We start from the raw sequence: 12,383 nt of genomic DNA on the forward strand, positions 1-12,383 counted from the left end.
CAGAGGTCTCTGATGGGCCAGGTTGGTCATCGTGATGCAGGTGTGCAGAGCTGCTGTCATCACAGTGGGCCTCTTCTGTGGGGAGACTGGATGTAGCTGGCACCTCCTGTCCGGTGACATTGGGTAGGGGTCCTGTTGGGATGCAAATGCATTGTTATTGTATCTGTGTGTGCCATCTTGTGCAATGGGTGTGTTTCCCTTATAGAATTGTGCTTTCCCTGTTGCCTTGGACTTGTGTGATTGCTGATTGTGTGCGCTGGATGAGTCTCTCTACTGGGAATGGTGTGATGATGGGTGGCCATGCAGGTCTGTGATGGGGGTCCATGGATTGTTGTGGCCTGCAGGGCTTGGTATTTGGATGGGTGGGTTGTGATAGTGGGGTATATGTGAGGTGTTGAAGTGATGGGGGTCAGGGTAAGGGTGCGGGTATGTGATGGCATGCAGGTTGTGGGGTGATAGTAGTGAAGATTTGACTTACCAGAGTCCAGTCATCCTGCTACTCCTGCAAGGCCCTCAGGATGCATTATTGCCAAGACTTCCTCCTCTCATGTTGTTAGTTATGGGGGAGGAGGTGGGGGTCCACCGCCCGTCCGCTGTACAGTATTCTGGTGTCTTGATACCACTGAATGCACCTTCCCCCGTAGGTCGTTCCACCTCTTCCTGATATCATCCCTGGTTCTTGGATGCTGTCCCGCGGCGTTGACCCTATCGATGGTTCTCCGCCATAGCTCCATCTTCCTAGCAGTGAATGTCTGCTGCACCTGTTATCCGAATAGCTGTGGCTCTACCCAGATGATTTCCTCCACCATGACCCTTGGATCCTCCTCAGAAAACCTGGGGTGTCTTTGAGGTGCCATGATGTGGTGTCAGTAATATGTGTGAGGTGATGTTTGGTGTGATGTTTTATGTGAAGTGCGTGGATGGTGTATGAGTGATAGTGTTCTGTGCCTCTGAGTGCATGTGTGCTCTTTGCTTGTCTCTCTGTGCTTGTTCTATATTTTTGGTTGTAAGGGATTGTGGGGAATGTGGGTGTGTTTTATAGTGATGTGAGTGTATGGGTGTGGTGTATCTATGTGTGTCAGGTGTGGGCAGTTTGAATGTCCAATGTGGTGTAGGATTGCGAGCGTGTGTACATTTGGAGCGCAGCAGTGTGTACTGCCAATGGTTTACTGCAGTTGAAAGACCCCGCGTTGATTCGTGGGTCTTGATACTGTGGGCATATTCCTACAGGCGGAACTGTGTGGGGTTTGGTACCGCCAGTTTATCACTGACCTTTGGTGTGGCGGACTTGTGTGGGTGTCTGTATATTGGCGGTATTCTCTGTGTGGGTCATAAACCCCATAGCAGATTACTGCCACGGTATGTTGGCGCCCGTCAGCACGGCGGTAGGTGCCATTTACCGCCAAGGTTGTAATGAGGGCCTATTTTATTATCTTTAGCTATTCTATTCAAATAACCTACGACAGGTACAAATGAAAATACCATATCATAATTTGAAAAGAAATACTGAATATATTCTTGTGTGTTAGTAAAAGACTGCAGCTTATAGCATAAGTTACAGGCAAGCTATTGTAAGTACTTTCTTCTTCCACTGAAGTTGGAATCTGTGTACATACATAACAATCTTTCGCATCCATCACTTCAACATACTCATGCAATAAGCGCTAGAAAACATTAGAAGAAAGCTCTTTCTCTTCATGCAAGTATTTAACATCTATTCTAAACTTATCGTTTGTTAGTGATGTATCAATTGTTCCCAAAGAATTTTCAATCTTTGCAGTGTGGTTGGCCCCATTCGTCTCGTAAACAGTCACCCCTACAAACAAAAATAAACACATTAACACACTCGCTACCGCCAATCCAATACTTAAAACTTTACAACAACTAATTCTACTGTTTTGGCTAGGAAAGTTTCCATAGTCTAAAAAAATAAAATAACCCAAATTTTCCAAAACCTTTTTTTTTTAAAATTAAGTAAACAATCAAAAATCCCTCCTAAAATGATTTTGTTTTTTGGGTTTTTTTTTTCTCTTTTTCAAAAAAAATTAATTCACTCAGGACAGTCTCTCTTTGTCAATTTTCAGTATAGCAGCTCATCAAATCCCGTTTTTCATTTGTGAATTTCAGTCATTAATGTTTCTCTTTAGCACAACTTTCAAATAATTTTTAATATCTTTTCCCAAAGTTTTTTCTCATAATCTTCATGTGCCAGGATACAAATTTTCAGTATCTCTATCAAACCAATAGCTCAAAAATTGTCATTTGTAGTTAAATAAGCCCATTCTGGTCCAGCAGATTGCTTGCTTGCAACTCTCTTTCTTTTTGGTCTTTTGCTGCTTTCACCTTCTTCTCCTCTAGTGTTTTCTCCTTTCTGCAACTCTTTTTCCTCCTGAATTGGTGGCACTACATTAACTCTTCCACTCTTTTAACTTTTCTCTGGCCAATTGTCTCCTTTTAATGTCTTTTTCGTCAACAATTTTCTCAAGAATGAGTCTTCACTTGGCTTAGGACCTTTTTCTTCCAACGTTCCTGCAACTAGTTCAGGAAGAGTATAATCCACTTGGGCGGGACTTCCCTTAAATGCCTTTCCCAATGGGGTCAGTCCTTTGTTCAGTTTGGTATGTCAAACCACCTGCTTCTGAGGACACCCTCCTCTGAGCAGATCTTCTCTCAACCAACTCTTTCTGATCATTCTCATTCAAGGACTCCCTCCTCTGATCAGAATCAGTCAGAATATCTCTTTCTTCACAAATTGACTCTTCTCATACTGCAGATTGTTCACCTTCTTCTGCAATTTGTTTCTTTTCGTCTATTATAGGAGTAGGCACATTTCTCTCTTTCTCAATGTTCTGTTCACTTTGCTTTTCTATGCTCCCAATATTGTCAACTGTCGGTAATCAAACCAGTTATTTTTCTCTTTCTGTTTGGTTATTTAATTTCTCGTGTGGCTAGCATGCACCCAATTCGGCAAACCTGCACACTTCACAGCTGCCATTGTGTGTACAATCTGGTAAGGACCTTTCCACCGTGGTTCAACACAAGACTTCCTTACATGCTTCCGTATGATCACCCAATCACAGCCCTTAAGATGTGGCCTTGACCTTGCGTTTGTTGCACTGTCGTTGCTTCCACCTGCTGAGAAAAAGACCGAACCACATCAGCTAGGCTTTTGCAATAATCTAGCACCATGTCATCTGTAATATTCACAAGTGCATTTGCGTGTATTTCTGGCAATCTCATTGCTCGCCCCATTAGAATTTTATGAGAAGACAACCCAGTTTTCTTATTAGGAGTGCTTCTCATAGACATTAGCACTAGTGGTAAAGCATCTGTCCACTTTAAATTTGTTGATGCACATACTTTTGCCAATCATGACTTTAAAGTTCCATTAATTTGCTCTTCAAGCCCTGAGGCTTCTGGGCGATAACTACAATGTAGTGTCTGCTGAATGTTTAATACTGAGAAAAGCAATTTTATCACTTTGTTATTGAAGTGGCTTCCTCTATCTGATTCTATGGAGACTGTGAAACCAAAACATGGAATTAGTTCTCTCAAAAGTAACTTAGCTACTGTAAGGCTATCATTTCTCCTTGTTGGATATGCCTCAATCCAGTGACTAAAAATACACACAATCACTAACACATATTTTAAACCAGCACACGTAGGCATTTCATTAAGATTCTTTTGCATTCTGCTCAATGGACCTCCTGCCATGCTTATATGTCCCATGTTGACAACTGTTCCTTTGCCGACATTCATTTGCTGGCAGAACACACACCTATGGCAAACCAGTTCAACAACTTGTCTAAATTTTGGATTATGCCAAATACCTGATCATTGCATCTCTTCCTATGTGTGCCTGACCGTGATAATATCTGGCCATTTGTGTCAACAGACTGTTTGGTAAAACCACTTTTCCCTCTATTGTCATCCAGATTTCATCTTCTCTTTGAATGCAATGATGTTTTAACAAATCCCTACGCTCTTCTTCTGGAACATTGTTCTGTATGGCCTTTAACTCTTCTAGTGTCTCAACAATATGCATTGTACAATTTGAATACACTTCATCATTTTCAGACATCAATTCCCAATCTCCTTTGAACAAAATTCTATTCAGAGCACAAACTTTTGCAACCTGGTCTGCATAAGCATTTCCCAATGTTACATAATCTTGTCCTCTCTGGTGTGTGCTGCATTTAACCACAGCAATTTTCTCACGTTTCTGTACAGCTTGTAGCAAATCATGTATCCTTTCACCATTTCTCATTGTTGAACCTGATGACGTTAGAAATCCCCTCTGTGACCAAATTTGCCTAAAATCGTGTACAATACCAAATCCATACTGACTATCAGTGTAAATCATTACTTTCATTTGGTCTGACAAAAGGCATGCTCTAGTAAGAGCCACCAATTCTGCAACTTGAGCAGAAACTATTCCTTTAATTCACGAGGCTTCTAGTATGCCAGTAACTGTGCATACCGCGTAACCTGCTCTCAATGCACCTCTGTTGTCTCCTAGACAGAAACCATCAACAAAGAGAATTTGATCAGTGTCTCCAAACAAGTGTCTTTAATGTCATCTCTTAGGGCCTGATTCCGACCATGGCGGTCATGGACCGCCAGGGCCGGGGACCGCGGATGCACCGCCAACAGGCTGGCGGTGCATCCAGGCCAATTCTGACCGCGGCGGTAAAGCTGCGGTCACAAAAGGGAAACCGGCGGTTTCCCGCCGGTTTTCCCCTGGCCTGAAGAATCCTCCATGGCGGCGCTGCAGGCAGCGCCGCCATGGGGATTCCGACCCCCTTCCCGCCAGCCTGGTTCTGGCGGTTTTGACTGCCAGAACCTGGCTGGCGGGAACGGGTGTCGTGGGGCCCCTGGGGGCCCCTGCAGTGCCCATGCCAATGGCATGGGCACTGCAGGGGCCCCCTAACAGGGTCCTACACAGATTTTCAGTGTCTGCATAGCAGACACTGAAAATCACGACGGGTGCAACTGCACCCGTCGCACCCTTTCCACTCCGCCGGCTCCATTCGGAGCCGGCATCCTCGTGGAAGGGGGTTTCCCGCTGGGCGGGCGGGCGGCCTTCTGGCGGTCGCCCGCCCGCCCAGCGGGAAACTCAGTATTACCGTGGCGGTCTTTTGACCGCGCTGCGGTATTCTGGCGGGGGAACTTTGGCGGGCGGCCTCCACCACCCGCCGAAGTGGGAATCACCCCCTTAGTTTTGTGCATAATTCTGTCACTTCCAATCATGTTCAATATCATCTATTCTGTTAGATTTTCTCCCTCATTTGGTAATAATGTTGCCAGGTTAAGCACTGTGCATCTTTTGATCATTATATTTGGTGCTCCCAGAATCACTGTCTCATATCGTGTCAATCTTGCATTTGTCAGGTATTGTATTTTTGATCTGGTCAATAGAATTTCTATCGAATGAGGTACCAACACTGTCAGAGGGTAACCCGTTACAATATTTTCACTTTGAGTTATACTCTGCTCAACTTCTGCAACTGCTCGCAAGCATCCTGGTAAGGCTGCTGCAACATTATACAGAGTAGCTGAAAAATATGCTACTGGACGATTGGCACCACCATGTGTTTGTGTCAAGACAGACAAGGAACATCCATCACGCTCATGACAAAGCAACAAGAAAGGTTTTGTGTAACCAGGCATACCTAAAGCTGGAGCTTGACACAAACTTTCTATGAGATCAGTAAATGCTCTCATGCATTCTTCATCCATCATTATGGGATCTGAAACATCCTTATGTGTCAGCCTTTGCAGTGGCTTAGAAATAGCTGAAAAATTTGGAATCCACTGGCGGCGATATCCTACAATTCCCAGAAACATTCTCAACTCTTTCTGTGAACTAGGTATTTTAATTTTCATTATTGTCGCTACTCTTTCCCTCTAAATTCTTCTTGATCCTTTTTCAATCAAATATTTCACCTCTTGCTGACAATACTGCAAATTAGTAGGAGATACCTTACGCACATTGTCTCCCAAAAAGTTCAACAATACAATTGTATCTTCTCTACAACCTTACTTTGTCTTCGATGCAATCAACAAATTGTCAATGCAGTGCACCAATGTAGATTGGTAAGGCATTACCAATGACTCCAGGTTATTTTTCAAAATCTGATTGAAAATGTATGGTGATTCTGAAAACACTTGAGGAAAGCTACACCAGCAATAGACTCTGGTCAGAAACTTGAAACAAAAGAGATATCTACTGTCTTCATATAGAGGCATGGAAAAGAAAGCTTGACACAAATCAATTACTGTGAACCATTCTTCATCTCATGGAATCTGAAACATTCTTACTGCTGGATTTGGCACAACTGGACAACACTTCACTACAATATCATTTATTTTTCTCAAATCCTGGACAAGACAATTTTTTTCACTCGTCTTTTTCAAACCCATAATTGGTGAATTACATGGGCTACTCATCCCTTCTTTCAAAACTCCCTGTTCCAAAAATTGTTCTATCAAAGGTCTTATCCCTCCAATCGCCTCATCTGTCATTGGATATTGTGCAGTCTGTGGAAAAAAATACATTCTCTTTTACTGCAACTTTGACTCCTTCAACCCCTTTAATCAAACCAATGTCCTTTCCTGATAAGTCTCGTCCCAAACCTTTGACTTAACTCTTTCTTGTACATCGATCGGCAGATCTTTTATTTCAAAGACTGGAAAGAAATTAATTAAATCTACCGAATTGTTATCGTCATTTATCTGCTCATTTTCATCTGTTTGGTCATTGATATGAATCAAAGGGAATTCACGAGACACCATCCCTCTTTCGACAACAATTGACTAATCCTCTCCATCACTGTTTGTCTCAATCTCAATCCCCTTCGTGGAACACAAAATTGAACAATTTATTTTTCACAGCAAGTCTCATCCCAATAACGACACTGGACTAGAATTACAAACGACAAAACTGTGAAAATCTCTAAAATTTCCAACTTTCACAAGAACTGGTTCTGTAAGAGTATTAATCGAATGTTTGTTTGCAACTCCTACTATCTGCACTGTCCTCGCTGGATTCGGTATGTCTAGAACTTCTACAGTTCTCACTGTTGAGCGTGTTGCTCCCATATCAACCAGAAAATTAACCTCATGACCATGTACTTCACCCTTCACATAAGGACCCCTCTGATCCACTTCTAATGATGCGGCCATCATACACTCCTCCTCATCTGAACTATCTAATGGCCATTCATCATTTATTTTATTCTCACTGTGTAAAGGAAACTGTTCAGCTGTTTTTACACTTTTGTTCTTGCTCTGATTTGTGACCACTTGCAAAAGCATTACTTGTTGTTGATCTATTTGGCTCTGTATCATTTGAACCTGTCTCGGCATGTGCATTTGCTGTACATGCACCATCTGCACCTGTGGCTGCATTTGTTGCATTTGTGGCATGTGTACCTGATGTACCTGTGGCTGTACATTCTGCACCTGTTGTATTGGTTGTAAGGGTTGAAAACCTTGCATATTATTCACATTATTCTAGAAATTTTCATTTTGACACCCCACTCTAGGTCCTCTCGCGCTCTGCTATGGATTGACACCATTTGTCTGTTGCGCAACTCCACCTTGATTTAACATTGGGCACTGTCTCTTCCAATGTCCAATTATTCCACAATTATAACAAGTTAACATCTTTCACCTTTGTTGCTCATCCTGCATTACCACTGATCTCAAATCCACATTTCTATTGACCACCGGAAGTATCAATCCACCTTAACAATCACCTCAACCTTTACTCGGAACCAACCATTTCTCTGTGGCATTTGCTGAAAATGTCCCTATATTCCTGTCTGTGCAGCCTTAATCTGTATCACCATCACTTTTTCTTTTAACTTTTTCTGCTTCAACTCAATTTCATCACCACAGTTTTTAGCATACTGCAACACTTCGTCTATCGGTTTTGCTTGCCAGCAAATTAAACGATTCTTAATCATCTGATTTATTTCTGGTTTCAACGCTTCAACAAATCTGAACACCAAATGATTCATGCTCTCTTTCTCAATTGTTTCCATGCCACTGAATTGCTTGAACGCTTTCAACAACCTTTCATAATATGCATGAACTGATTCCTTTTCTCCCTATGATGTGCTATCTATGCACTGCCAAGCAACATTTTTTGGCGAAACTCTCGTTTTCAAAAACTCAATGACCTTATAGTAATATTTAATTACTTCGGGAGATGGTGCACCTGTTTTCAGATCTCTCTGCTGTTCACTCGTTGGCCAATCAACACTCCTTTTGCATTCAATCCATAAATCTGCTGGAACAACAATATCAAAAGGTGTATTCAGATCGTCCCAAAGACGCTTTGCAAGTTTCACAAACCTATCTGTGTGCTGGTACAACTCCATTGGTTTCTCTCTCAACCTTGGGTAATAATTTGTAAAACTTAAAATATCACTCCTATTCTAAGGTATATGTACAAAATGTCCTCCACGTGTTTCCCTCATTGGTAACATTTTCACTGGATCACCTGCCTGTGTCACATCATCTTTCTTTGGTCTTTCTCTTTTCTTGACCAATCTGCCTTCCCATTTATCTACTGCTCTCCAAACCTGCACTCCCCCGAGTAATTTTCTAAGATGTGTTTTTTAATCCCTGCAGATCTCAAGTGTATAAAATCTTCTTCCTCCATTTTTAATCTGTAACTTCTTTTCAAACTTTTCATTTTTGATAAATCAATATCATAATCATCTGCTATTTCTTGTAGCTGTTGGTGAACTTTCTCTGCTCCTCTGGTAATTATTTTACACAAATATCTAAATTGAGCTTTGGTATAGGACTCAAGTCTATTTAACCCCATGGTCATTTCCAAGAGTTAATTTCCTTCCATTGTCAATCTCACTCTGCTTATTGTGTTTTCTTCCCTGTCTTTTCTTTCGAATGGTTTTAAATTACCTAAATCTTCCAACCACTTTATTATTTCTTGTGCAGACAAGCCTTTCAAAGAAACTCCATTAGATTGTGCACCTAAATCCTGCTCTTGTCCTGAGTTTGCACATTGTGGCAGAACCATTAATCTCTGTCCCTGACTACTGTAAAATATAAGCCCAGAATTCTCAACAGGAGACAAATCTATTGAAGAATTAGTCTTGTTCAAAGCTTGTCCTTGTCTGGGGATTTATTTTTCCAAACCCCCATTCTGAACTTTAATTAGAGAATTCACTCCACTATTGTTTACTCGTGCATATAATGGAGTTTTCCAGACCCATCTTAATAGGTACAGTAATTGCATCCGGATTAGCTAAAGATCCAACCCTCTGCATCTGTCCTGCACCCAGACTCTGCATTTGTCGAATCTGTATTTGAAAAGGTTCTCTTATGTTCAATCCTTGCTGGCCAGGAGCCAACACTAAATTAGTAGTTGTCCTTATAAACTGAGCCTCTGGCTGTATCTCAGGAGTAATTATTTCCAACTGCTGTCTATTGTTCAATGAATCATTGAAACTACTCTGCATCTGAACTCTTTCATTGTTCAGGATACCTCTTGATATCTCTGATGTGGATGGTGCAGTAGGAATTGTATTATTAATCCCACTCCCATTTGATCCACTATCGCTCCTCTGGTTCATATTTGGTGGAGGAAAAGTCTCTAAAATCTCAGAAACTATCTCATCTTCACCCATCTCTTCGTCATCATTAAACATGACTTGTTTCAAGTCTTTAAATTTTTGTTCTTAGTCTCTGTTGAACTCTTTTTCTTTTTCTTTCCATCTTTTGTTTCATTCTCATCCTCCTTTGTTCTTGCAGGAAATAATCTGATTCCCTGTAGTGTTTCTACTCTCCTTCTTTTCTGCTCTTCATCCCTTCTAGCCTCTGCTAGTGTCTTTTCTACTTTCCTTACTTTCTTTTCAAATTTCAATGCCTGTTGCTGTCTAGCTACCAGCTCCTAAATCGCTAAAGCTTCGTGTTGTGCTGGCCTCTGTCGAGGTTTTGAGACACTGACAACGCCTATCATACCGATTTCTTTCTCACCCCACACATAAAATCAGCGCAATATTAATTTGCGAGCAAAATTCAAACCTTAAAATGAGAAAACAAATTTGCCCATTTACTTTAGGTAGGGTAATACAATCGATTCAGAACCTTCCAAAGTAACCTTCAGCTTTCGCCTACTCTTTTTCACTGTTCCCCTCAATCGTGAGTAAAATTCAACCTGCAAATTTCACTTCTCAACTGATCCTTGGACTGTCGTACTAGTGCACTTAGTACTCACCAAGTCTCAGTATAGTTTCAATCACACCAATTATCTCACAACCTTGACTTACCAATCATGTCAGATCGGTCTATTAAAGGGACAAATTACAACATATACTAAGTGTCTTACTACACTTGTCAATATACTCTGGAGTCCCAGACCTCTCTCCTTAGGTCTGTCATCAACAACCATGTGAATAATTTTCCTGCATTAAGTGCCACCCTCAAATGAAGAACGCTGCTTCCCTACTCTCATAACCATAGGAGTACGCCCTTTCCTTCTAAATTCTACTTGAGTATCTACAATCTTCTAAACTGATACTCACCTCAATTATCTGCAAATTAGCTCAAGCTGTACAAGCGCAAATCACTCCACTCAATTCAACCAAACACTGCTAAAAACATACCCTTCAACCGAGAGGGTCTCCAAGAACCGGGGAAAGTCACTTAAGGCAACTGGCAACTCATCTCGTTAAATCCGTATAACATTTTTGAAAGAAGAAAACCAAAAAAAATTTATTTTAGAAAAGAAAGAAAATCTTACATTACCTCGTTATGACATCATCAAATAATGACGTTAGCGTAACTTGCTACCAAAAAGTGCTGCAGCGCCATGAAATCCTAGCTATTACTTAAACCGAATAGTGGATTCTGCGCAAGAGGTCAATGGATCGAAGCAACATAGGATTGAGGGGATGTCATCAATGAGGAATGTAATCATCAACAAATAAACAATATAATAAAAAATCTTGAACCTCAAACAATAACCATACAAGTTTATTAAGAACAATTATAAAATGAATTTCCCTAGATTAACAATGCTAATGTCACGAAAATAACTCTCAAACACAAATGGTAAGCACATAGGATTAATAATGGTTGATTAGAACATCTAATATATTTGTGTTTAATCAAAACAATCAAGCAAATAATCTCCAAAATAATGACACTGATTAGTAACACCAAAATCGGTAATAATGGCAATGTATACATTAGTACAAATATTCAAAGAGTGTCCATATAAATATTGAGCATTCAAAGTTAATACTCTCGCTAACCACAAATTAGCATCAGCATGTTGGACTTTATGTGAAAAGAATTTAGACACACAAATTTAGGATAATCTCTGTAACTCTGGTCATTATCAAAAACATTATTAGTATGCAGTGTAGTGTGGTCCGTTTTATGTATCCTTTGCGCATTAGCTTCAGGCTTTAGGCCTTTGTGCACTTTGCCCTGGATGTATTTTATTCCTTTGCTCTAAATGCTTTTTATTCGGCTTCGTACTGTTATTCTTCAAATAACCAGTTCTACGGTCTTGTTTTATTTTTTATATCACACTGTTTAGCCTACTTCAGCACTGGAGTTCTTAATAACACATTCCTGTTCACTCTGTGCTTCAGTCAAGGATACAGTCTGGTACATTGCCGATAGACGTGGTAGGAGTTTAGTCTTTGGCGTTCTTGCGTAGGGACATTTTGTGATCACACTGATATGTTAGTTATAAAAACACTTCCTTGTCCCAATACATGCAAGAGGGAGATTCCGACCAGGGAACCACAACTAGACGCTGACTGCCTTGTTGCAGATGCTGAACCAGATCACAGGCCTTTGCTCAGGTATGAGGGTTAATGTCTTCCCAGGGAATCTGAAAGGCAAATTTGAAGCTTAACATGCTGTGCTCGAAATAGAACTAGCTGAGAGAGAGTAGAAATTGTTAACACCATGATAGCGTTATTCTTATGTTTCACTCTCCTCGTGACTATTTCAATCCTACTGTGTTGTATGGTTCTGGTTATCGCGGCTCACGCCTTAATATCTAAAATGCAGTCGTTTTATTAAAACAAAATATAACACTCAAACTGCCTTTGTCATTTGTATATGAGATCATACTGTAAATGGGAGAGCTGGTTTGGATCTGAGTGACCACGACTTCCCTGAGAAGTTCCAAAGATGTCATGCGCTCGGCTGCCCAATCATCCCTTCCCCGTGGGAGAGATGAGGCACTGCTAGTTAGCCGGAGCAAAACCGGATTTAGGGTGACAGAGGTCCTTCCAAGTGGGTCAGACTCAGTCCCCCACACCATGAACGATCCTGCTACCTAGAAATCCAGTAGTCTCATTTAGGATAATGAGAGCCCACGCGATAGC

Source organism: Pleurodeles waltl, chromosome 3_1, assembly GCF_031143425.1.
Source record: "Pleurodeles waltl isolate 20211129_DDA chromosome 3_1, aPleWal1.hap1.20221129, whole genome shotgun sequence".
NCBI lineage: Eukaryota > Metazoa > Chordata > Amphibia > Caudata > Salamandridae > Pleurodeles > Pleurodeles waltl.